This window comes from Miniopterus schreibersii (assembly GCF_964146895.1).
Source record: "Miniopterus schreibersii genome assembly, chromosome: 7".
Classification (NCBI taxonomy): Eukaryota; Metazoa; Chordata; class Mammalia; order Chiroptera; family Miniopteridae; genus Miniopterus; species Miniopterus schreibersii.
The window spans coordinates 80,502,727-80,525,819 of NC_138108.1; the positions used below are offsets into that span (position 1 = coordinate 80,502,727).

General features: G+C 41.7%; 1 protein-coding gene across 3 annotated transcripts in view; it reads right to left on the minus strand.

The window, feature by feature from the left end:
- Positions 1–23,093, minus strand: part of CNTNAP5 (contactin associated protein family member 5) — a gene marked incomplete at its 5' end in the record, with an annotated part of 726,412 nt that overhangs the window by 680,831 nt on the left and 22,488 nt on the right. The gene's annotated exons all lie outside the window — the stretch shown is intronic.

A 23,093-nucleotide genomic window follows, 5' to 3' on the forward strand; every position in this document is an offset into this window, starting at 1 on the left:
TTTTCAAGCAAAACCTCCTAATAATGTCTGACAGCACAAATGTCCGGGAACTAAAGCTGAAGTGTGAATTTGGATTTATCATACAGTTAATCTTGGAAGGACAATCTATGCCACTGATCTGTTCCCAAACAAAATTTACAATTTTGATTTCAATTCTCTGACGACACCTGTCACACTGAGGTATTGTATTGAGACTCATCTGGCAGCATGCTACCCAAGATGCCTTTAATAAACTGGTGCATGGCCTCGCTAACTATAATGATTGGAACAAAGATATCAAGGGATCCTATAAAAGCATAAATGAATGAATAAAACTTTGCATATAACTATACATGCCACAGTCCCCTCTCTTGCAAGTACCAAAAACAAGCTTGATTTGAATGGATCTGTCTTTAAATCCTTCTGATACTAATAATGAGAGCTTGAGCTTCTTTACTTTATAGACAAGGCCGTTGAGGTTCTGAAATGTCCATTCTCTCCCTAAGTTACAAACGTGACAGGTGGGCGATAGGGCTGTTCTCCACAGGCAGGTTACGGGTCCATACCTAGGACGGTTTCTTTATAGGATTATAGTGGCTCCAACTTTAGCACCACCATTTTGGGACAATTAATCATTTCTTTCTAAGCCCTAATGTTTAAACTTATTATTCCTTCTGGACAATGACAATGAAAGCAAAGACTACAGTGGTCCCTTTGGCCTTATACAAATAGTAGATGCTTGCTAAGTGGACAGAAGAGAACGTCACCCCCTTCGGTCTTCCCAACAATCATGCCCTCCAATTCAATACCTTCAACCCCAAATACTTGGGCTTATTTCATCTCAGTTAGAGAATGAGAGTTTGTACATTCTCCTGAAAATGAAAGAAATGCTAAGGAACTACCTGGGAAGAAAAGAGAATTGCATATAGTTTTTTTATGCTGGGAGAAATGGGTGAGGGAAAATTTAAAATGCACCAAAAAGGTGTTTGTGGGAAAACCAAAGAAGAGGAAAGGCAAGTTGGGAGAGGGTCCAATATGTCACACTGACACAGGAAAAGAAAGGGCAAGCTGGGAGTTCTCACCAAGTGGACATAATCAGGGGTAGAGGACACTGTGAGCACAGCAAACATCACATGTGAGCACTGCCATACATGCTCTACAGTTAGTTCCTCCAAAGTCTCCCCCGTAGTCACGGATATGGAGAAGCTGGGGGCTCTGCTGTTTGCAGAGGAAAGGATCCTCTCTGAACTAGAGCTGCGGTAGAATCAGCCGTCTTCCCTAAGGAGCAGAGCTGCCTGAGAACAGCAGTGAGCGTTTACTCACTGTTGATAGGGTTGTGGATATAAGACCCAGGTGGAGGCCAAAGACTATGAAGCTCTGTTGTTATATGTAGTGAGGCTGCCTGAGTTTTAATTCTGGGTTCACCAACTAATATCTTGAGCAAATAATTTAATCTTACTTAGCCTCAATTTTCTTTTCTATAAAATGGGGAAAAATAATAGTCCCTACTTCATGGTACAGAGCGTCCTCACTTGGCACACTTCTGACATGCACACATTTACTCACCACAGTGCAGTTAAATAACAAAGTTCTTCAATGTCATGGTTCAAATATTAGTTATCAGGGAGCATTTACTGTGAGTAATTGCACAAAATACAAAGTTGGCTGCTAGCTCTTTAGTCCACGAGCAAGGCTATAAATAATGATGACCATCATGGTCAGTGGCCAGCTGTATCACTTCCCTCGAGGTCTGCTGTGATAGGTCGCTTTGCGTCTGGTACTCAGCCCACTCACAAAGAGCAAAGTGTGCAGTCCTGTTGCCTCCTTGTTCCCAGGGATACGAATGCGGCATTTCACAGAAGGAGATGACTGAGAAAGGGAACTGAACAACAGCAATGAATGTGCCGTGAAGAAGTGCAAAGTGATAACGCTGCAGATAAGACTGAAACCGAATGCGAATGGAGGTAGAGAACAACCAGCGGGTCTTGGAGATGCTGACACGGCTGCCCTGCAGGAGACCAGATGTGACGCCAGAGTGACTTAGTGTAGGCAAACCTGTCAGTATAAGTGAGGAAAGCGGTTGTGACGAATACGAGGAAGATGTCTCCGAGGAAGTGACAATGACAAAAACTCCACACTCAAGACACCCTCAGAGATACTTCGTGACAGGGAGACTGCGAAAGAAAAAATGTTAGGAGCTGGTCTGAACTGAGAGAGCAGTGCAGTGAGAAGAAGCCTGGCACTGCTCAAAGGTTCTCGGTGAGGGTTTCTGCAAAGAAATTTTTAGTTCTCACTGTTTCTAATATTTCAAATTAGTATGCACTAAATAAATACTGGTTTTACTATTTTCTTATTCCTATACATTTAAAACCAACCATAATAAGGTTTATAATGTTTGAAAGTAGTTTTTTTGAAAGTCACAGGACAGCCCTAGCTGGTTGCTCAGTGGTTAGAGAGCCGGCAACCCAGGCATGTGCCCTGACCATGAATTGAACCAGTGACCTTTTGGTTCATGGATTGACGCCCAACCCCTGAGCCACACCTTGCCGGGAGCAATTATTATTATTGACAGATCTGATGCTAAGGTAATTGTTGAAGACAGGAGACATAAGATGAAATTAATAGGTTCTGCTTTACCCATCTGCCCCACACTTCACTCTCTACTCAGAATATCAATCTTAATAACAAGTGCTGGAGGGGTTGTGGAGGAAAAGGAACCCTCATTCATTGCTGGTGGGAATGCAGACTGGTACAGTCACTATGGAAAACAGTATGGAGTCTCCTCAAAAAATTAAGAATAGAGACCGTATGACCCAGCAATCCCTATTCTGACTGTCTACCCCAAAAATTTATTGGAAACGATATATGCACCCTTATGTTCATTGCAGCATTATCCATGGTGGCGAAGACATGGAAACAATTGAAGTGTTCTTGGCTAGATGACTGGATAAAGAAGATGTGGCACATATACACAATGGATACTACTCAGCCATTAGGAATGATGGAATGCTGCCATTTGCAACAACATGGATGGATGTTGAGAATATTATGCTAAGTGAAATAAGTCAGACAGAAAAAGTCAAGAACTATATGATTTCCGTCATCTATGGGATATAAAACTGAAAGCAACCAATGAACAAACAAGACAAATTGACAAACACTCAGACACAAATAACAGCATGATGGTTATCAGAGGGAAGCGGGGTGGAAGGGAGGAGTAAACGGTAAAGGGGGTCAAATATATGGTAACAGAAAGAGACTTGACTTGAGATGGTAGACAAACAAAGCAGGGTACAGACTATGTATTATAAAAGTGTGCACCAGAAACCCTGCATGATTTTATTAACCAATGTCACAGCAAATTTAATTAAACGAAAGACCCAGGGATCCCAGGCTGAAAGAAATGACCAAATTAGAGGTTTCTGTTGGCCCCACCCTGTCTGCACTGTACTCTCTGTGTAGCAGACTTTGCCTCAGCTCTCTTCTCCTTGCTCTCCCTCGATTCTTTTTGTTTGGTTTTGTTACTTATTTCTCTTACTTTCTCCATTTACATAACATAAGACTGTTTGGCTATACCCACCAAGTTTATTTAGAAATAAAAGTAAAAGTAAGGTTTTTGTTTCAAATAATGCTACTGAATAATAGTGACTCACTGGGCCTTTTACATCAATAGAAAATAATGGCCCTCGTTTCACCAAACACCAAATCTTTCAAGAAAAGGATATTTTGAACAAGATCATCTAATCCTCCTGCACACTCTTCTCGCCCTTAGTATTTCTGAAAAGCACTAAGATGAAAAGCTGTGGCTGAATTTATGCACTATTATTGGTGCGCCAAAGCACATCCCCTCCTCAAGAGAAGAAAGATATCCATGTCCTCATTTCAAGAGCTCATAATTTTTTTTATATGACAAAAATAAACTCACTGTCTTTACTGATGTGATTAATTAATGACATTGAGAGGGAGAGATTATCCTGGATTATCTGTATGGCCGATAAATGCAACCACATTTATCCTTTTAGGAGCTAGGCAGAGGGAGATTATACACCTGAAGAGGGGGAGGCGATGTGACCTCGGAGGCAGAGACTGGAGGGATGAGGCGCAGGTGAGGAAGGACGGCAGCCACCTGAAGCTGGAGGAGGCAAAGGGAAGATGCCCCCCCCCCCAGAGCCTCCACCAGGAGCTTGCCCTGTCGACACCTCATTTTGGGCCCAGTTATAGTTATTTCAGACTTCTGGACTCCCAAACTGTGAAAGCATACATTTCTTTTGTTGTAAGAAATCAAGTTGGTTGTAATTTGTTTCAGCAGCCACAGGAAACTAATATAGGATCTTCCTAGGCTTTGCATATTATTCCAAGTGCTTTTTTGTTTATAGAGTTAATTCAAATCCACAAACATATTTAATGAGTACCTACCAAGTGAAAGGCATCTGCCATACAGATTTAAACAAAACAGAGCTCCTGTTTTATAGACTCTTGTAGTCTAAACAAACAGGTGAACAGATGTGTACCTTACATTATAGTGTAATCACTCAAATTCTGAAACGGTTAAAAATAGTAACACCTACATAGCGGAATACTATTTGGCCATTTAAAATGAGGTTGTAAACAAATGTATTGGCAGAGAAATATGTGCACATGTATTGATATATTGAAAAGACAGCACCATTAAATCATTTTGACAGTGCATTAAAAATGTTCTGAAGCATATGGTCCAAAGCATGACCCCTAGTTTTCTACGGCTGGTGGGTTTATCATGATTATCTTTACCTTCTTTTTGATTTGTGTTTTCCAATGTCCTGATTTTTAATAATGAGAAAACAATACAAGTATTTAGTATTAAGAACTGTCTGGGTTCAGTGCCAGTTAGAAGCACTGTCAGGACAATGTCATAATGCAGCTGAGGGACCTGAGAACACTGACTAGGTGACATGCCTCTTCATCGCACGTTCCAAGCTCAATAATAGAATTACATCTTCTAATGACATGGGTCTGAGACACCTAGGAGCAAATATGCCATGCTTATCCAATGCTCAGATGCCATAGGTCACTAATTTAATAAGACTTTCAGAGAGAAAAATACTCATCACTACTTAAATATGCATAACCTAATCTCCAAATATTATAATGAAATAGAGTCTATCTTAGATTTCAGGAAATGTAATAATTTCAAAATGTAACCTGGGCTTATTCTCTGCTCAAGGCTAAAGTGAAATCATTTGGATTAAACTGAAGCATCCCAGAGGATTATTGTGAGGGTCCACTGTCCATAACCCTCTACAAGGTATAGAAAAAAAGAATGCCGCACCCCTGCCAAGCACCCTCTCCCCACCCAGCCTGCGCTCACTGCCCCTCCCCTTCCTGTGTCCCCAATTCTGTTTCACAAATGCTGTCAGGACAATTCCCCGGGCAGCTGAGTGGAGATTTTTGCATCTCAGCACCGAGGCAGCTGCAAGGAGACATTCCTCTGACTGTAGGCTGCTTTGATATTCTACCTCGAGAGCATACCCACTTACTGTTAATAGCTTCGGAAAGTATTTCTCAATTTGAAACTGAAATCAGACTGTGAACACATAGTCCTCTTTTAGCTTTATAAAGCAGACGGACGTGAAGCTGATAAATCTCCAGATGGAGACTAACATTAGTATCAACACTGTGAACTGAATTGGATTTCTTCTGCTTTGATTATGAATCATCTAGTTTGTGAATCACAGCTTGGCCACTTACGCTGAGCGCACAACAACGAGAGGAAGGGGCTGCTGCTCAGCACTCGAATTCCTGGGTCTGCTGGTCACGGCTGCCACCCCTCTTGTGTCCTAAACTTGGATCCTTTGTGTTATTATAATGACAAGTTTCATTTTCCCAAGCATATAGTTGCTGTTATGCATACAAAGGCTACATTTGTACAGTTCTTTACAGAATTAATATTAGTTCCACTTTCAAGATGTGGAAACAGACACTCGGGGGATTGAGAAACAAGACCAAATGAGGGGGCTTGAAGTCAGTCCAGCTGAGCTCTGACCCTGCTCTGTGGCGCACTGACACTGGCTCACCTGTGGCTGCCGGCACATCGCCCGCCTGTTCTCTGTATGCACATAATTAGGCTGAATAATCACCTGTGCAGCACATAGAAAACAGGCTGGACAACTTGGAATGGAACTGGCCGGGGGAATGAAATGGCCGGGGTCTGAGTCAGGGACCTCATCAGTGTGGTATGTGTATGCTTTTGAAGGACGGTCATTTGCTTGATCTTAGGATAGAGCACTGAGTAATTCATTGCTGTTCTTTTTCCATAATTGTAACCACTTTTACTAATCACCAGTGTGTCTGCCTGCCTCAACTGGCTGTCCTGCTATGAACTGTCTGCCCCATTACCCTTGTGCTCATCTGACCCCTCTCTCCAATTAGTAAGGAGTTCCCACTCTAGGTGGACACTATGGATTACAACAGTGAACAGGACAGAGCAGAACCTGCAAGAAGGAAGAGACATGAACAAACGGTCATCCTAGAAGGAGAAAAAGTGAGTGCAGAGGATTGTTGGAGTGTTTAGTCAGAAGAGAACTTTCACAAGGAAGAGCATTGAAGCCCAAACCTGAAGTGTGATAGAAATGAGACTGTCATAAAGGAGGGAACAACCCTCCCATCAATGTGAAAAACACATAGGGGGGCAATTGAAGTACAAGCATATGGATGCATTTGTAGGATTTCAAAGAGGTTCAGAATGGTTGAGGCCAGGTCTGGCCGTGAGAGCGTAGATGATTAGTGAGTAATGATGTGGGAAGAGTAGACAGAATCATGAATATTGACATCTTTATAAGCTTTTTAAGGAGTTTTGACTTTATCAAAGATCAATGAGCTACTGTTGAAAATGTTTTTTGTGGGTTTTTTTTTTTTAAGCCAGGAAATGATAATATCAGATTTGTATGGCACTGAATAAAATAGAGGGCTGGTAGTGCATGGATGCGGGGCGGCAGTGGGAGCCCTGCAGTAGTGGTCCCGCTGCACAAGATGTCAACATGGACGGAGTGATGTCATTAGAAGTGAAACAAAGTATGTAGGGCATATGAAGGTCATAGGATTGACAAGATTTGTGACTGACTAAATATGTTGAGTGAGCAAAGGAAGGCCTATATTTTAAATAGTTTCTACTGTGCCTGAAAAACAATCACAGTAACCCCACCACTATACACACCATCAAATGGTGCTCTTAATTCCTGGACTTTAATACTTATTTGGGGCTCATTCACAGTATACGTTATATTGTTTCTGCCCTAAGTAGCAGAAACCCCAAGTCAGATGTACTTATTGTGGAATGACTTTATCTTAGTTACCCAGAAGTCCAAAGGGATAACAGTCTTAGGGTTCACTGACTTAGCTGCTCCATTATATCGGCAGGTGTGTTTTTGCTTTCCATAGCTCTCTTCTTCCTATAAACATCTGCTTCATTCTAAGTCTCATTTTGTAGTTTTTCAACAAATAGTTTTTTTCTGTAGCGGTGAGAGCAACATGTTTTCTTATGATTTCCAGAAAAAAAAAGAAATGGAAAAAAAAGCCTGGCTTCTCTTTCCCAGAAAATGCAGCATAGTTTGGTGCGCATCTCATTGGCCCAAATGGACACAGGTATACTCATTCAAATGGTTTTCATAATAACAAAAGCCTTCATACCTTGGCTAGAAGATTTTTGCAGCTCCTTAACTGGATTGCTGTCTTCAGACCCACTTCTCTGCCCATCTCCCACCTCTGCTTCCTAGGGTACTTAGCCAGTGAATCCTGCAAGAGCTGCCAGGTTTACCGGCTGCTTTAATCACCATGGGAACTCCAAGCTAAGACCATTTGTGTAAGAGCCAGATACTTTACTCCCTAGACGTCTAATAGGTTTCCACTAAGTTTCATCTGGGCACATGGCTAAAGTCTGCATTCCCCATACTTCCTTCTAGCTATAAGTGAGCATAAGACTAAGTTTCAGCCAATGAAATATAAGCATAAATTGTTATTTTTACAATTATCAGTTCATCTTCTTGAAGAGAAGATGTCCCATCACACAACAGAGACAACCTTGTCTTATAATGATTTGAATATCACATATTTAAATAGCTTAAATTGGAATTAGCAATTAATTGAATAAATAACTATTAGCCTTACTAGACTCTAGGAAAAGAGTTTGCTTCCTCCCCCCCCCTTGTATTTCAGGCACTTATTGTACTGCATGGCAAATAGAAAGACTCAGAAAGAGTATGTTGAGTGTGTGCTGAATTCTATATGTCAGACTAAGTGCTTTTATAACTATCATTTAATGTTTCTTGTACTTTAAAATTCTTTTAACTTAGTAAAATCAAGGACCAGACCTTCTTATTTTATGGCTGGTTTTGCTAAGAATAAAGATTTCAGGAGATATCTTTGGAATCACTTAAATTGAAAGTGTAGAATTTAGAATCATAAAATATTAAAGTTGTAAGGAATCTAGGAAATTATCAAAATCAATATTCCACTTTATAAAAGGGAAAGTTATACTTGGAGGTGCATGTTAATTATCCTAAGATGACATGACTGGATGTGACAGAGCTTAAAAATATAACTTGATCTTTTAAGTTCAAATTCAGTGTTAAATGAACTTTGCTCTGTGTTGTGGGTTTCTACCAGTTTATAAACTAGTACTTCTGAGCTCACAATTTGTCTATATCATATTTCAGGTCCTTTAGGGATTTTTTTAAAGAAAGATATTACTTGTCCCAAGTTCTTCTTGATATTTTTGCTACTATAAGACAACCATCAAGAGAAAATCATAGAAACCAGAAAAAGAAACAAACACATAGCAAGATATTCAATAATAATCTGCATCTCTTATCACTAAGATTAGAGCACTTTCTAGTAATTAACGAGATGAATCACAAATGAACAGATATGATATACTCCTCCCAGAGACCATTCTGTCCATGTGGGGATAGAAATGTGAATGCTGGTTCCAAATGGAAAAAGAGGACAATACCCAGAACACTCTCCTCCAGGGTCTTTTTGCATAAAGCGACCAGAGAGATGCCTCACAGATATGGGATTTACAAGCCTTTCTAAAACCCAGGTCTTCCTTATTTTCCTTTGTTCATAGATTTAGGGTCAGAGTAGCTTCTATCAGAAAGAATAAAATGATGAATATCAGAAGAGAGAGATCAAATATAAGCTAAAAGGATTATTGACCATTTGCACAAATACAAAATCAAATTTTAATTGATTTGTACAGGCAAAATGTATATAAGATGATGGATTAAAGACAATAGTTAAACTCCTCTGCTTTAGAACAGTTTTTCATCTTTGGAAGAGAAATACAATAATAAAACAAATAGTGAAGCTTTATTCAATAGGGCACAGTGAGTACGGATTTTAGGATGAAGCACAGTGGACACTGCTCCACTTCAGGCTTCCCTGGCCCTTAAGAACATGCGTTTTCAGTGGAGACAGCACATAATGTCCAAAGAAAACTGAAAAGGAAATGTACCCTGATCCTGGTGAAAAAAGCAAAACAGACCACTCATGGGGCCCCTCAGACAAGGCTTGAACTGATGTCAGCTGAGCCTATCCACTGTTGAGTCACTGCCATCTGTGTGATTTTTCTGGCATTGGATTCCCAATCCACAAACACCCTGAAAAATTCAACTAGGTGGCTAACTTAGTTTGAATGATGCCAAAGTCTTCAGGTGAGAAATCATAGCTCCCCAGTCATTTGAGAGAGTTTGATTGGAAAGTCCCATTTTATATTGTGAATTTTTTAAATTTCAGGTATGAACTTTTCTTCTGTAAGAAATGCCTGTTTTGCCCGGTGGGGCGGGGCTCAGTGGTTGAGTGTGGACCTAGGATTCAGGCGATTGGGGTTCGATTCCCGGTCAGGGCACATGCCCGGGTTGCGGGCTCGATCAATGACTCTCTCATCATTGATGTTTCTGTCTCTCTCTCTCCCTTTCCTTTCCTCTCTCTGAAATCAATAAAGATATACTTTAAAAAAAAAATTATACAAGAAGAAATCATTAAAAAAAAAAAAAAAAGAAATGCCTGTTTTACCTATAATACAGATATGCTTGGAAATGCTCAGGGTTGGTCTCGATCACGCTCATTCCAGGAAGGCAGCGCTAGTACTTTGGGGACAGGCCACTTAGCAAACAAAATGCTTCTATGCGGTCATGTACTTCTTCCATCTCCTCACTTATTCACGGGGACACTCATCCATCCAGTTGCAGTCAAGGGACAGCCTGCGCTGGTCCGAAGTCAGGTGTGAAACTGGATCAATTACATAACCTCACTTTGTCTCTTTTTTTTAATCTGCCAAATGGGAGTAATACGGTTACCTTTGTCAGGGGATTGTTGTGAGGGTAATAAAAGTTAATAAGCACACAGTGCTTGAGACAGTGCCTAGCAAATGAAAACCACTCAATGAACTTCAGCGATTATTGCTCACATGACCAGCCTCCTTGTGGGGCCTCATCTCATTTCATTCTCAACGACCACCCTATGCCCTGGAGATTGTAGGAGGGGCTCTGCTACATTTTTGTTTCTACTACAAAATCTGAATATGATTAATAAAATAAAACCACAGTGATAATAAAACTATATAATTAAGTACTTATTGACTATGCACTGTGTTGAGCCTTTTATAAATATTATATCACTGAAGCTGCTGATAGAGTTCAGGTGCCTAATTAGGTGACCTGAGGAAAGAGCCAGTAGCCAAGGGAAGAGTTCAGCCTGTAGGTGAGGCAGGAGAGGCAAGAAAATAGATTTTCTCCTGGATCCTCCTGAGAGATGAAGTTCTGGTGACACCTTGATTTAAGCCCTGCGAAACTAATTTCAGACTTCTGGACAAAAGAACTGAAAGAAAAATTATTTGTATTGTTTTAAGCCACCAAGTCTGTGCTAATTGTTAGAACAGCAATAAAACACTAATATATGATGTGTTGTGCTCATTGATTGTGACTAACCAGAAGTTCCTGTATACTCCTGGAAAATAATAGTTACTTATATTAAGAAATGTACTCTCTGATTAAGGAGATAAAAAAGGCCCATGAATAGTAATCTCCGAGAAGAGAATGAGCCAAGGAAATGAGAGATCTGAAAACTGATGTTTGTAAGATGTGCTCGGGGTAGCTGTGGGATTCTAGAATAATTTTGAGGATCTGGAGTAGGTGAGGATTCTGGAGTAACTGTGGAGTTCTGGAGTAGCTGCGAGATTCTGCAGCTACTGTGGGTTTATGAACTCACTGTGGTGTTCTTGAGCAGCTATGTAATTCTGGAGTAGCTGTGGGGTTCTGTAGTTACTGTGGGGTTCTGGAGTAACCTTGGGGCTCTGGAGTAGTTACGGGGCTCTAGATTAACTGTGGTGTCCCCAAATGAAGGAGAAGGAGGAGGTATTTTGAGAGACTTTCATTTGTTTTTAACATGGTGAATATTTTTATAGGAGGAAGGATGTAAACATAATTTCTACAATTGTTTTTTAAAAAGCAAAACTAGAATTCATTGATCATAGAGGAACACTTTAATTCCAAGTGGGGTAGAAGTCAGTGTTGTTAAGAGCATAGTTCTTTGCCAGGGTGGTACTGGTCTCATCTGTTGAGCTGCCCAAGCAGTCAATGTGCCATCAATGGTCACAGAAGGACCAACGTATTGATGCTCTTAGCTCCTAAGTAGAAAAGCAGGACCCCCATAGACCAGTGCTCAGCCTGCTGCTTATAAACAGAGCTGCCTCTGCCCTTTCATTAGGGGGCTGAGAGGATATTTTCATGTTCTGAGAAGTGAAACATTTGTGTGGAGCACGAGTCTAGAATATGTGTCTTAATGTGAGTTGAAATAAACGCTCTCCAAAGTCCAGGTTACATTAGCTCTATCTGAAGAATTAAGAGAAGGAAAGAGAGATGATCAGAACTGATATTTATTGAGGTGATCTTTGTCTCATTTGTTACTTTACTTAACCTTCACCACAGTTCCAGGGCAGGCATTATTTCCTCCCAGTGTATCTGGAGAGGTACAGCACTGCTCATCAACCAACTACAAAAGATCGGTTAAGAGCATGCGAAATGGCACGGCGCTGGTTAAGCCAGGGTTGGAACAGAGAAGGCAGAGGTCTGTGTTTGCTGCCATGACATCAGAGGGCTGTTTCCCGGAGGGATGAAGGCTCTAATTGTGGCTGAAGAGGAGAATCTTGCTGGGCCAGGGATGGGGCAGGAGGCCATTCTCAGCAAAGGAGAAACATGAGCAGAGTGGAACAGTGGGAACATGAGAGCAAGGCCGACAGGACAGCAGGGCGGCTGAAGGAAGTCTGGCAGGAGAGTTGACTGAGGAGGAGGGAGGCGGATATAAAAGGCTTTCAGTTCAAAAAAGGAAAATTTCAACCTTAAAACAATGAAATTGGGAAACATCTATGACAAAAATATCAGAAAAAATAGAAACAGACTACACAAGGGTAAAAAAACAATCCATGAGTTTCCGTGAGGACTTGTGGCTGCAGTCTCAAGAATACGGCCCTAAGCCACTTTTACTTTCTGGAGTAAATAAAGGACCTGGTATCTCTGCTTGGATCTTCTCTACAGTTTCATTTTGACATAATTTAACAAATACTGAAAATATGTTCTGTGTTGGACCCTCTCTGAGGCACTGGAATTCAAGGAGGAAGGGGAAATGTTTTATATTCTCCATGAAGTCACAATCTGGATTCACATGGAGCTGCACAGGACATACACACCAGCAAGAGTTCTGATGGGACAGAGACAGGCTCATTACCACCACTGCCCTGGGTGGGGAATCTCTCTGGATTTGGGGTCTGGGTTTGGGAGGCAGCACCCTGAGAATCCCCTAAGCTACTAATGTGTCCCTACTTCTATTTCCAGACTTTCTTTTCTCTTAGTGAAGCCTTTGAGGATCCCAAACCAGGTATCTGTGTATCTATCTACAGAGACTCAGTGCCTGACACATAGTAGGTGCCTCCAAAATGTTCACCTGAATTTAATGTTCACAATGGTATGCTATCTCTCTCCTGAGGGGAGTATTGCATTTTAACAAGGAATTTCCTTGCTTTAACCACAGGAACAAAATGACTATGAGGAAAATTTCTGGCACTTTGCAAGACTATGGGAGAGATAATTTTATAAAGGGCTTTTAAATGTTTATTAAATCATATTACCTAGTTACCTAGAAATAGATGGGGTAGCGTGAGGACTTTTTTTTTTAACAACTACATGTGAAAGAACTTGGTCTTATTTAATCCTTACGATAACTCTGTGAGAACGTCTTCTAGTTTCTGTCTTACAGGTGTAGATACCAAAATTACATGGCATGCAGAAGCTCACACAGCCAGGGAGTGGCAGAGCCAAGATCCACACTAAAGTCTGCCTAATGCCCAATTCCATGTTCTTGTCCTGCACACCACAGGCACTGCCATGCCTGTGTGGGCCCTTAAAGCAGAGGTGCACACAGGTGCCCCATAAATGGCCTACCTGCAGTTGATGCTTTTGGCTACCTAAGGCTGCACTTTTCTGAACTGTTTCTCAGAGGTCGGTATGGGCTCTCCTGTGGATTACAGGAGTCTTCCGTGCGCATCTGAATAGTGTCACAGGTCCCCCAATCTGATTTTCCCTGGTAAACTGTCACCTCCTTCTCACACGTTAATGTGATCAGGCCTTTACAGCAAAACAAACTCACTCATGCTTTTCTTCTTGAGAGCTGCTCAGCCTGATTAATCATGACAGATGTCTTCATCCTGCTGGGTTTCTGGTACAAGTGGATACAGGCATCTCTCAGCCTTGAATTCCACTATGTGCTCAGATCCGGGAAGGTACAGCGACCCCCTTATATACAGTGAAATAAAAGTCTCTTTATGCTTCTCTTATGTGTGGAGATGTAAACATGTGGACATTAGCCAACCACAGAAAAAGTCTTACAAACATAGACTATTAGATTTAATGTCTCATTGTAAGGAATCCGTGTTTGCAGAAAGGAGAATTATTTCAAGTATATTGCTTCTCTCACATAATGGTATTCCTGCTTTTTAGTAGTGTATCCATCAGATATTTTATTTACTGAGCACTCACTCTATGTTGACATTCATAGGCTCTTGTCCTGGAGGAACTTGGAGTCTCATGGAAAGACTACAGTCAAACTTACATCAGATAATTTACTGAAAAACCAGACAGAAGGTAGTCAAAGCTGACAAAAACCAAAGGCTGGAGCAGTGAAAACATTGGCTTCTCACTTTCTCCTTAATGGCTCTATGAAAATCAAATCTACTTCCTACCACAATAGAAAACATAAAATGACAGGAAATGGATTTACTGAGTGCCTACTATGTGCCAGGTATCTCACTAGGCACTCTGGGTTATTCTTACCTCTGCCCCCATGCCCTATCTCCGGTTTACAGAAGGAAGCCCTGGGGTCAGGGATGACTCCTTGTGCATGGCCCCACAGCTAATGGCTTCCAGAGCCAGGAGCCAACCCTGCAGGTGGGACTGGAAAAGCTGTGTCTGTTCCAGTAGAGCCCACAGTTTCCCTTTAGGGAGTAGGGGCCAAAGCACAGTTTTCTGAAGAAATTTGTTATGATCTGTTATTTTACTATTTGCTTACAGTTATGTGATGTATAGATGGCAGTTCAACAGACAATGAGTCCATTTCATAGTTAAGGCTTTAGATACAAGCAAATAAATCTAACGGGTCCATTCGTTTTAATAACACTGCTAAGGAAAACTGTACTGCTTAAGGTAAGAGTAAAGAATAAATGCAATAAGTAAAAAATGCACTAGTGCTGTTGAAAATGCACTTTATTTCTATTACTTCTAAAAATGAACAATAAATACATTAGTAGCTAAAACTTCAGTAACATTTTGGCAACATCATTGATCCTGATTTTACTTCAATAACTTTAAAGAAAACTCTGCAAGATAAGGAATTATATCACTAGCATAGGTGGGACAATAATTTACCTAACAGAATAGGAGGAAGACAGACACAAGGGCAAGTAAGTATTCCTGGCAGATTTGATCTGCAGGGGGCAGCTTGCAAAAGCACTTATTCTGAAGTATCAGGATTGGACAGGAATATGAGTCCTTCCACACAAGGTTAATACTTGAATTTCAGAAAGTCATAGATTTAGCCCACTGGACTGGTAATAGACAACTGGCAGACATAAGGATTTAAAGAGAGATAATTTTTCAATTAACAAATATTTTTTAGCACTTAATACATGCCATGCACCATATATAAGTACTGGGAAGTTTCTAGGTTGGTGAGGAAGACTGATAAATAAATGAACAATTAAAGCAGAGAGATGTACAATACCTTTAACTTTCAGACAGTACATGGAGAAAGAGTGCGCAACTTCCCTGTGCTCTTGGATGTATGGAAGCACAAACGACTGACGTTTGGAAAACCCTACTAAAAGGAGAGATGAGTGATGTGAGCTAGTCTTAGAAGAATGGACAGCATGGTAGGTGAACCAGGAGTGGAGGAATCTGACATTATGCAATCATTGTGGTAGGAAGGATTAAACCATGTGATGGACATGTAAATCATGTGGCAGAATGCTGATAATGACAGTCAAAAGCCAAACTTTATTGTGCATAAGCATCACCCAGGCATGAAATTTTGATTGAAGTCTGAGTTACTCTAGGAATTGGCACGCTGAACAGTCTCTCTAGCCTATTCTGGTGCTTCTGGTATTTCTGGTACCTCTAGGGTCACAATTCTAAAAGACGCTGTTCTGCAATAACTGCCAAAGTGTTTTGACTGGGAGAGTTAGCCACATTTGTCCATCTGTAGAATGAACTGGAAGCTCAAGAAATGGAGGCAGAGTGACTCAATAGTTATTTGCTATAATCCAGGTAAAAATTGCAGCACGCATGAATTGAGGCTGCACTTGTTAATTTATCAGATACAGGGGAGACAAGGTAGAGGAAAGAATCAAGGGTGACTCCTGAAAACTGCTGCTGTGCAGTGAGGAAATGCAGGGGCTTGACTGGGGAAAGAGATGAGCTCAGAATGGGCATTCTTTTGCCTGTGATCCTTCCAGATTATGAAGTCAGTTCATGTAATAGAGCTCAGGAAATCAGCATTGGACATGAGGATTCAGTAATTTTCAAGCTATTAGTGATATCAAAGGAAGCAAAGACAATGTAGAATTTTGGAGAACACAGCATTTGGTAGAAGATAAAAATTTGTAAAAAAATAAATAAATGAGGAGGAATAACCAGAAACAGACAGGAAGAAGACTAGGAAAGAGGGCTACAACTGAAGGGAAAGTAAAGCAGATTCCAAGAGAGAGAGAGGGATTGTCTATCATGAGAAATTCTTGTTGGGATGTCAGATTAGTAAAGGCTCAATGTACCCACCATCCTGTATATCCCGCTTGATGTTTGTGGTCATTTTGTGTTCACACCCCAACTACATGGCAGGAAAAGTTACTCTAATTTTACAGAAGGAGATGATGAGACTAAAAAGAAATTTGTCAAATTGCTCAAGTTTAGATGGGACGTGACAGGAGAAGCTCAGTTTCGGCCCACATCTGCCCAGCTTGGAGCCTGGGCCTTTTCCCCCGTCACCTGCTGCCTCCTGGAAATGTGAGTGAGAGGAATTTCAGGGAACTCACATCTGGTCAGTAGATGGTGAATGACAGGTGATACATTAGACACATTTCATGTCAATGATTATTTCTAAAACTTTGTCTCTGAAAACAAAGCAAAAGTAACAGGAGATGAAGCTATGCTAAGTTGAGAGGGGGAAGACATGTTTTAATTCAAAGGGGAAAGATTCAGCAGAGAGGAAGAAGATGAGCTTAGATGCCCAGGTGAGACAGGCATAGGAGTTTTATTTTTACAGTCTCAGGGAAGCCAAATCTACAGCCATGGCCATGGGTATGGGAATGTTTAAGGGAAATGACTCAGGCATAAAAATAAGCATGCTGTTAGGTGGGGAGATAAAGAGTTTCGTCATTTCTTGCCAAATAGACGGCTTCCATTTTTCTAAGTTCTTGATGACTTAGGAGATATTAGCTAAAAATAATGGTGTCTGATAGTAAAAGATAGGGTCTTAAATAAAATGAAGTCAAAATGGGAATAACCCCTTAGACGACATGGAGTAGTGGGTGACCAAGAACATGTGGAAACTTGGCCTGGCAGCTCAGCGTAGGGACACAGACTTGGCAGGCTCTTGATTGTGATGATCAGGTAACTAAGGAATTGTGGAAAAGCCTGATGTCCACCTTACACAACTTCTGTGTTCCACCAGAATGATCGCCACCATGGGTTAGGAATGGCTGCATCAGAACCTTCTGGGACAAGTCATGAATAATGTGAGGGCTGAGGTGACCTGTGAAAGTTGGACAGGGCATGGACTATGGAGAGGTGGGAGGAAGGATATTGCAAGAGGAATGAGCAGCCAGAAATGCAGAAAACAGCTATCTGAAGGCTGTAAATTAACATGGGAGTGTTGAAGGAGGTGAGGGCTTGAAGGCGGCTGTTATTGGGGGCTGTTAGAAAGAGTTAGATGAGTCTCAGTGTCAGGAAAGATATGAAAAGTTGAACTTCATCCTTTGTCAAAGGTTTTCAAGGCAGAAAAGCACCATTGTCTTCAGGAAGCATCTATTTTAGACTTACAGGTGCTCATATTCAGCTATCTCACTATGTCAAGAGAGGGAAACAAAAATTGGTTTGCTCTTTCTGTGTGTTAAAGAGACTTCACATACAATATGTCTAACCTTCACATCAGTTCAGCTCATGCCCACTCTGGTCAAGGTCACACAAGGTAGGAAGCACAGGGTTCGACTTCATAATCCTACCTATTTGGTTCCAGTCCATGACCTCTGGTAGGTACATAATTAGTGGGAATATATCAGCAAGCACTTTCTAATGAGAGCCCTGCTGTGTACAAGAAGGGCCCTTCTCTCTGTCCTAATGGCAAAAATGAGGTTTGGAAGCCAAGGGATAAGTTCTGGAGCTGTTGTAAGGAGGAAAATGGAAAAGTCAAGTGTTATTTTTCAGAAAGGGCAGATGAAAGAAGGCAGTTTTGCTAAGGAACAAAAGGAAAGTGCTTGAGTGCTGTGTGTTATATGTTTTCCAGAGCCTGGGGAGCTATGAGAAGAGTAGCTACCCTGGTGCTGGTGGCCATAGTCTGCTGCAGTAAATATGATTTTAGAGCTGCAATAAGACCCCAAGGAACTTAAACTTCAATCTTACATCCCTCCTTCCTCATGCTTTCTGACCTCTTATTTTTTCATTAGTCTTGTCTTAAACAACTTCAGCCAAGGTACTGAAGGTGGGTGATGGTGTTGCCAGCTGCTCTAAGTGGACAGGTAACCTTGCTCCTTGCTCCTTTTTAAGCATGATCTAGGTTCACCTTTGTCAGGGGCAGGAGCCCAAGGGTCCTAATGCATTAACTATAATATGTTCTTTAACATTTTTAATGCTTAATATCTTTCTCCATCACATTCCTGAGAAAACCAAAAGCCTTTTCCCACTGCCCAAATTCCCATATCCTCCCTCACCCAGATTAAAAAGGAAACATCTGGACAAAAAGCCAAGAGCACGTATTTCTCAAGAGATGGCAAAGGGCAGAGTCTATTTTTACGCTTCAATGGAGGCATTTCTTTGGCCCTCTGTTCTGCTTCTTTACTGGTCCATTAGGCTAGCTAAGGATCTATATCTGTATCTGTTACCACACTGTATAATCTACTCCGCTCTTTAATGCCAACATGAAGTATTTTCATCCAGTAAATCATTTTGACATCTCCCCCTGCCTTCATGATTTTTTATCCTAGCTCTTTAGTATGGGCTCCACAGTTTGGAAAAACTCAAATTTTCCAACATCTTGTCATACAGGAAAGGCTAAGAAACAACTCTTTAGATCAGGTGTTTATTATACTTCCTTAAGAATGCTTTGAGATGAGTAAAGGCATGCTGTGATGTGCCTTCAGCTTATTCCCCCCCCAAATTTATTTCCTGGTGATGCAACATTAGGCTATGAGAAATTACACAGCAGAGTTCCATAAAGCAAGCTTTTAAATAGAATAAAAATAGTTGCCTCAAATCATAATAGCCACCATTTATTATGCCTGACACTGTACCAGGTGTTTATGTAAATCATGCCACTTAACCCGCAAACTAATCTTATGATACAGGTTATTACCACGCTCTTTCAGTCCAGGAAACAAACACTCAGAAAGTTCAAAAGCCTGTTGAGCGTGTAAGAAGCAAAGCCAAAATTTCAATCAAAATCCAGTGCTCTACCCATCACTCTAGACCAGGCCTCATATTTCTTCGGGTCTTTGCTACCCAGATATGGAGACTTGCCCTGGTAGCTGATGATGAACAATTGACTAGACTTGAAATGTACATACATGTATTTAGTTTATATCAAAGAACCGGAGTACCCAGGGGTGGGGCTGCAGATTGCCTTGATGGAGTCTTTCTTGTTTAACTAGTGGGTGAATCTGACAATCTTTGGTTCCGCTTTGTCTCAGCCCAATTTGTGCAATAAATTGTGTTTTCTGGCTTATCAGTATGTAGGACTACTCTTGAGTGCCTCTCATCAGGGCCATGACAGCTACCTCAGTTACAGCCAGTCCTCAGACATTTCTTGGGCATTTGCTGATGAATAAGAAATGAGGAAAAACAGATGGTTTCAGATTAATGTGGCTGGTTCCATAGTCGAGGTTTGCAGAGGAAGGTATGGCACATAGAGCAGGGACAATCAAGCCTGGACAGGGGTGGCAGTCGGGGAGACTTTCTGGAGGACATGGAAAGTAAATCTTGAAGGATAATTAGAAGTCAGCCGGGCAAGGAGGGGCTGGTGCTGGGCTAAGCAGAGGAACATGCATGAGCACAGGAAGGTGCAAAGGAATGGAAAGCTAAGTGTGAGCAGTTCAGAACAACCAGAACATCACATGCAAAGCTCACTGCAGGCTGGGGAGGAGCGCCGAGTCCAGAGGTGGCCAGAGCCAGGACAAGGAGGTCTCCTAGCAGCATGGAGGGCAGTGACACAGACAGTTGTCATTTTATAGAGATTTCACATATATTTATGTGAGTTAAAGTGTAAGCTGCAGTGAAAGAGGTAGAAAGTGGACGCTCACACTACAGGGCCCATGATTTCCACACTCACAAGGAAGCAAAATGATTATTAATTACTACTGGTTGGAAACTAGAAAGGAAATCTATATATGAGTAAAAGTTCTGCACTGAAAAATGCATGCACTAATTTCCCCTGCCTCTGTGTGGGAGACACTGAGACCCTTGTTGAGAGGAATGCCTGCCATCTCCTGCGGTGTGTCGATTACTGTCCTCTGAGCCTTTCCCTCCTCCTGGCCTTGATGTCCCTGTACCCAGGATTACTTCCCTGGGTCAGTTTTAATTATCACTTGCAAATGAAGGCTGGTCTTTCTGTGCATATTGGCAATGAAGTAAAGGCTCCAACAGATTAACTCAGTAATTTCTACTCTTAATCAGATTACATTTAAGGACCTTAGCACCGTCTTTCAGGTAGCTCCTCAGTGTGAGGTGCAGACTATGCTGCAGAGCAGCTCAGGCCCCCGGACCATTGTCACCATCCAGGAGGAGGAGGCACGGACGTCAGCCTAGGCCTGGAGAAGCCTAAAGCAGGCTAGCTGCATGTTTCACTATGTGGAACATAACAGTCAAGTGCTGCCTGCGTTTCCTACAATTTCGTTACTTCTTCTACTTTTCCAGTAGCTTGTTTTGTTGTGTTTTACAAAAGTGTTAGCCTGTGACAGTTGGGGCCAGAGAGGAGTGTGGGAGGGGCTGGTTCTTCCTCACAAACAGTTGGGGAAGTCTTATTCTGCTTTGCATTGAAAAGAATATCATAAGGAAGAAAAGAAAGCATATGGTAGTAACACTCCTGCGTGGGGACCACGTGTCAGGCAGGTAAACTGGACATCTCACTGTCTCACTTGATCCTTACCAAGGCTCTGTGACATGGACTCTATTACAGCCATTCTACAAATTAAAAAAACAAAAACACAGGAACTAGGACCATTTATTCAGATTATGTGGGTGGGAATTCAAACTCAAATCTATGTAAGCTTCAAATCAATACCCTTTTTAATGCCCCTGCTCTCCTGTTACAAACCATATAATTTATTGCTAAAATTAGGCTGAGCTTCTTCAAGAGATAGAAAGTTCCTTAAGATTGGGGTCCATATCATAAACCATTTCAAACGTCCATACACCATAGTGCAACACTAGAGGCAGCGTTGATTTTCGATAGTCTAAATAATTGGTACCTCCCCCCATTAACACTTGCTCTGCCTCAGAGTATAAGGCAATAAGCACCACGCCCTCTAGAGGAGCAAGTGCAGGCCTCTCATAAGCAGGCCAGGGCTCCTACTTGGGAGGGCTTTGCACCAGATCTTCACCCAGAAACAAACCTCAGATCACCTCTTTGTGTCTAACAGGACACTTCATGTTTATCTGTAAGAATTCTGAGTGTTTTCAGAAGAGAGAAGAGGTGAGAAGAAAATGAGGTTTTATAATTGATAAGGCCTCAAATGACAATGTATCCATAGGATGTAATATCACCAGAAACATAGTGTCCCTCGTCATCATGTCAGTTCCTGTCCCACTTCGGCCACCTGTAACGCTGGGCCCACTGGAGGATCATGTGCAAGACTCTTTCAGGGCTAACCATGGACATTTCGCCTGCTGCAGCCTGGAGAACTCTCCACCCAAGGACGATTAAGTATCATTGATGTTCTCCCAGCGCCTATTTCATTCAAAACAACACACTTTGAAGAGTGCTTGTTTTCCGAGCTGGTTTCTACTATAAATTCTATTTCAGTGCCCTGAGCAGAGTATGCCAAGTGTAACCAAAGCTGCAGACAGTTTGTGAGCTTGATATTTTAGAGAAATTGAAATTCAGTCGAAAGTATTCTCTATCACAGTGTAGAGCTGCACCCTGAAATCGGAAAGGAGCCAGGTGCATGAGCTGCTCATTTCCCCGCCAGTGTGTCCGAGTACCATAACTTTAATTCTCAGTTAATACCTCAGGATGGGCCAATGAAACTTTTACTGAGCGCCTACTGGGTGCAGAGAAAAAGGAATGGCATCCACTAAACCACATGTGAGTATTGTGCCTGGCAGAAATGTGCTCAAAATCACGGGGGGAAATAATTCTCAATTTCCTGAGAGGGAAAGCTGGTCAGAGGCCCGCAGGTTGTGTTTCTGGGGCAGAGCTAGGATTGGACCCAGCTCTGGGTGACTCTGAAGCATGACTCACCACACACAACTGTGTGTTTAATGGAACAGTTGCTGCTACTACAGAGATAGGTAAGAGGAAGTGACTCTCACTTAAAGAAACAATCTACTGGAGAGGAGTAGAAATCGTAATGATAGGGAGACTGATAATATAGAACGAAGAAAGCACCTGTGACCCAGGAAAACTGCATAGGCTTGGGAAGGGCTGTGACAGATCAGCAAAGGGGACTTGTTTCCATGCGAGCATGTGAACAGCAGGACCAGGGAATAGTATGAAAACAGTGGTGGCACCAGGCACAGTGCTGGTGGGGAGGGGGCTCTGAGCCTGGCTTCCCAGTGTAAAGGAGGGCACAACACACCACCCTAAAATATGCCTCTTTGGTACAGGGTTATCCTGAGGTGGTTGTTTTTGAGAAAGAGCAGACACAGGAGAAGCCCTGAAAACCAAGTAGCTACCCTCTTATAAGAAGCATTTACACTTATCAGGAATATTTCTGCTTGTGCTAGTGTCTCTCTCTCTCCCCAAGTAGAAGACAATCTCTAGAAACTCTTATCAATGGAGAAGGCTAAGACTTAAATTTGCACAACTAATTTACCTCTTTACTGTGCTTTTCCTGCTCACCTCCCATAATTGGTCACCCCCCCCTGGACATTTCTCTTTTGTCTTTAGCTGAAGGAAGGCTTGGGTCATTTGCAGGAGAAGTTCATTTTTACTGGGTCTCTCATGTATATAAGAGATATACATGTTATTAAAGTTCTGATGGTTTTTCTCTTGTTAATCTATCTGTTATTACAGGGATGTTTCAGCCAAGAACCTAGACAGGTACATGCAGTGTCATGAGGCAAAGACGGGCTCTTTACCACCATTGCACACAAACTGCACAGAAC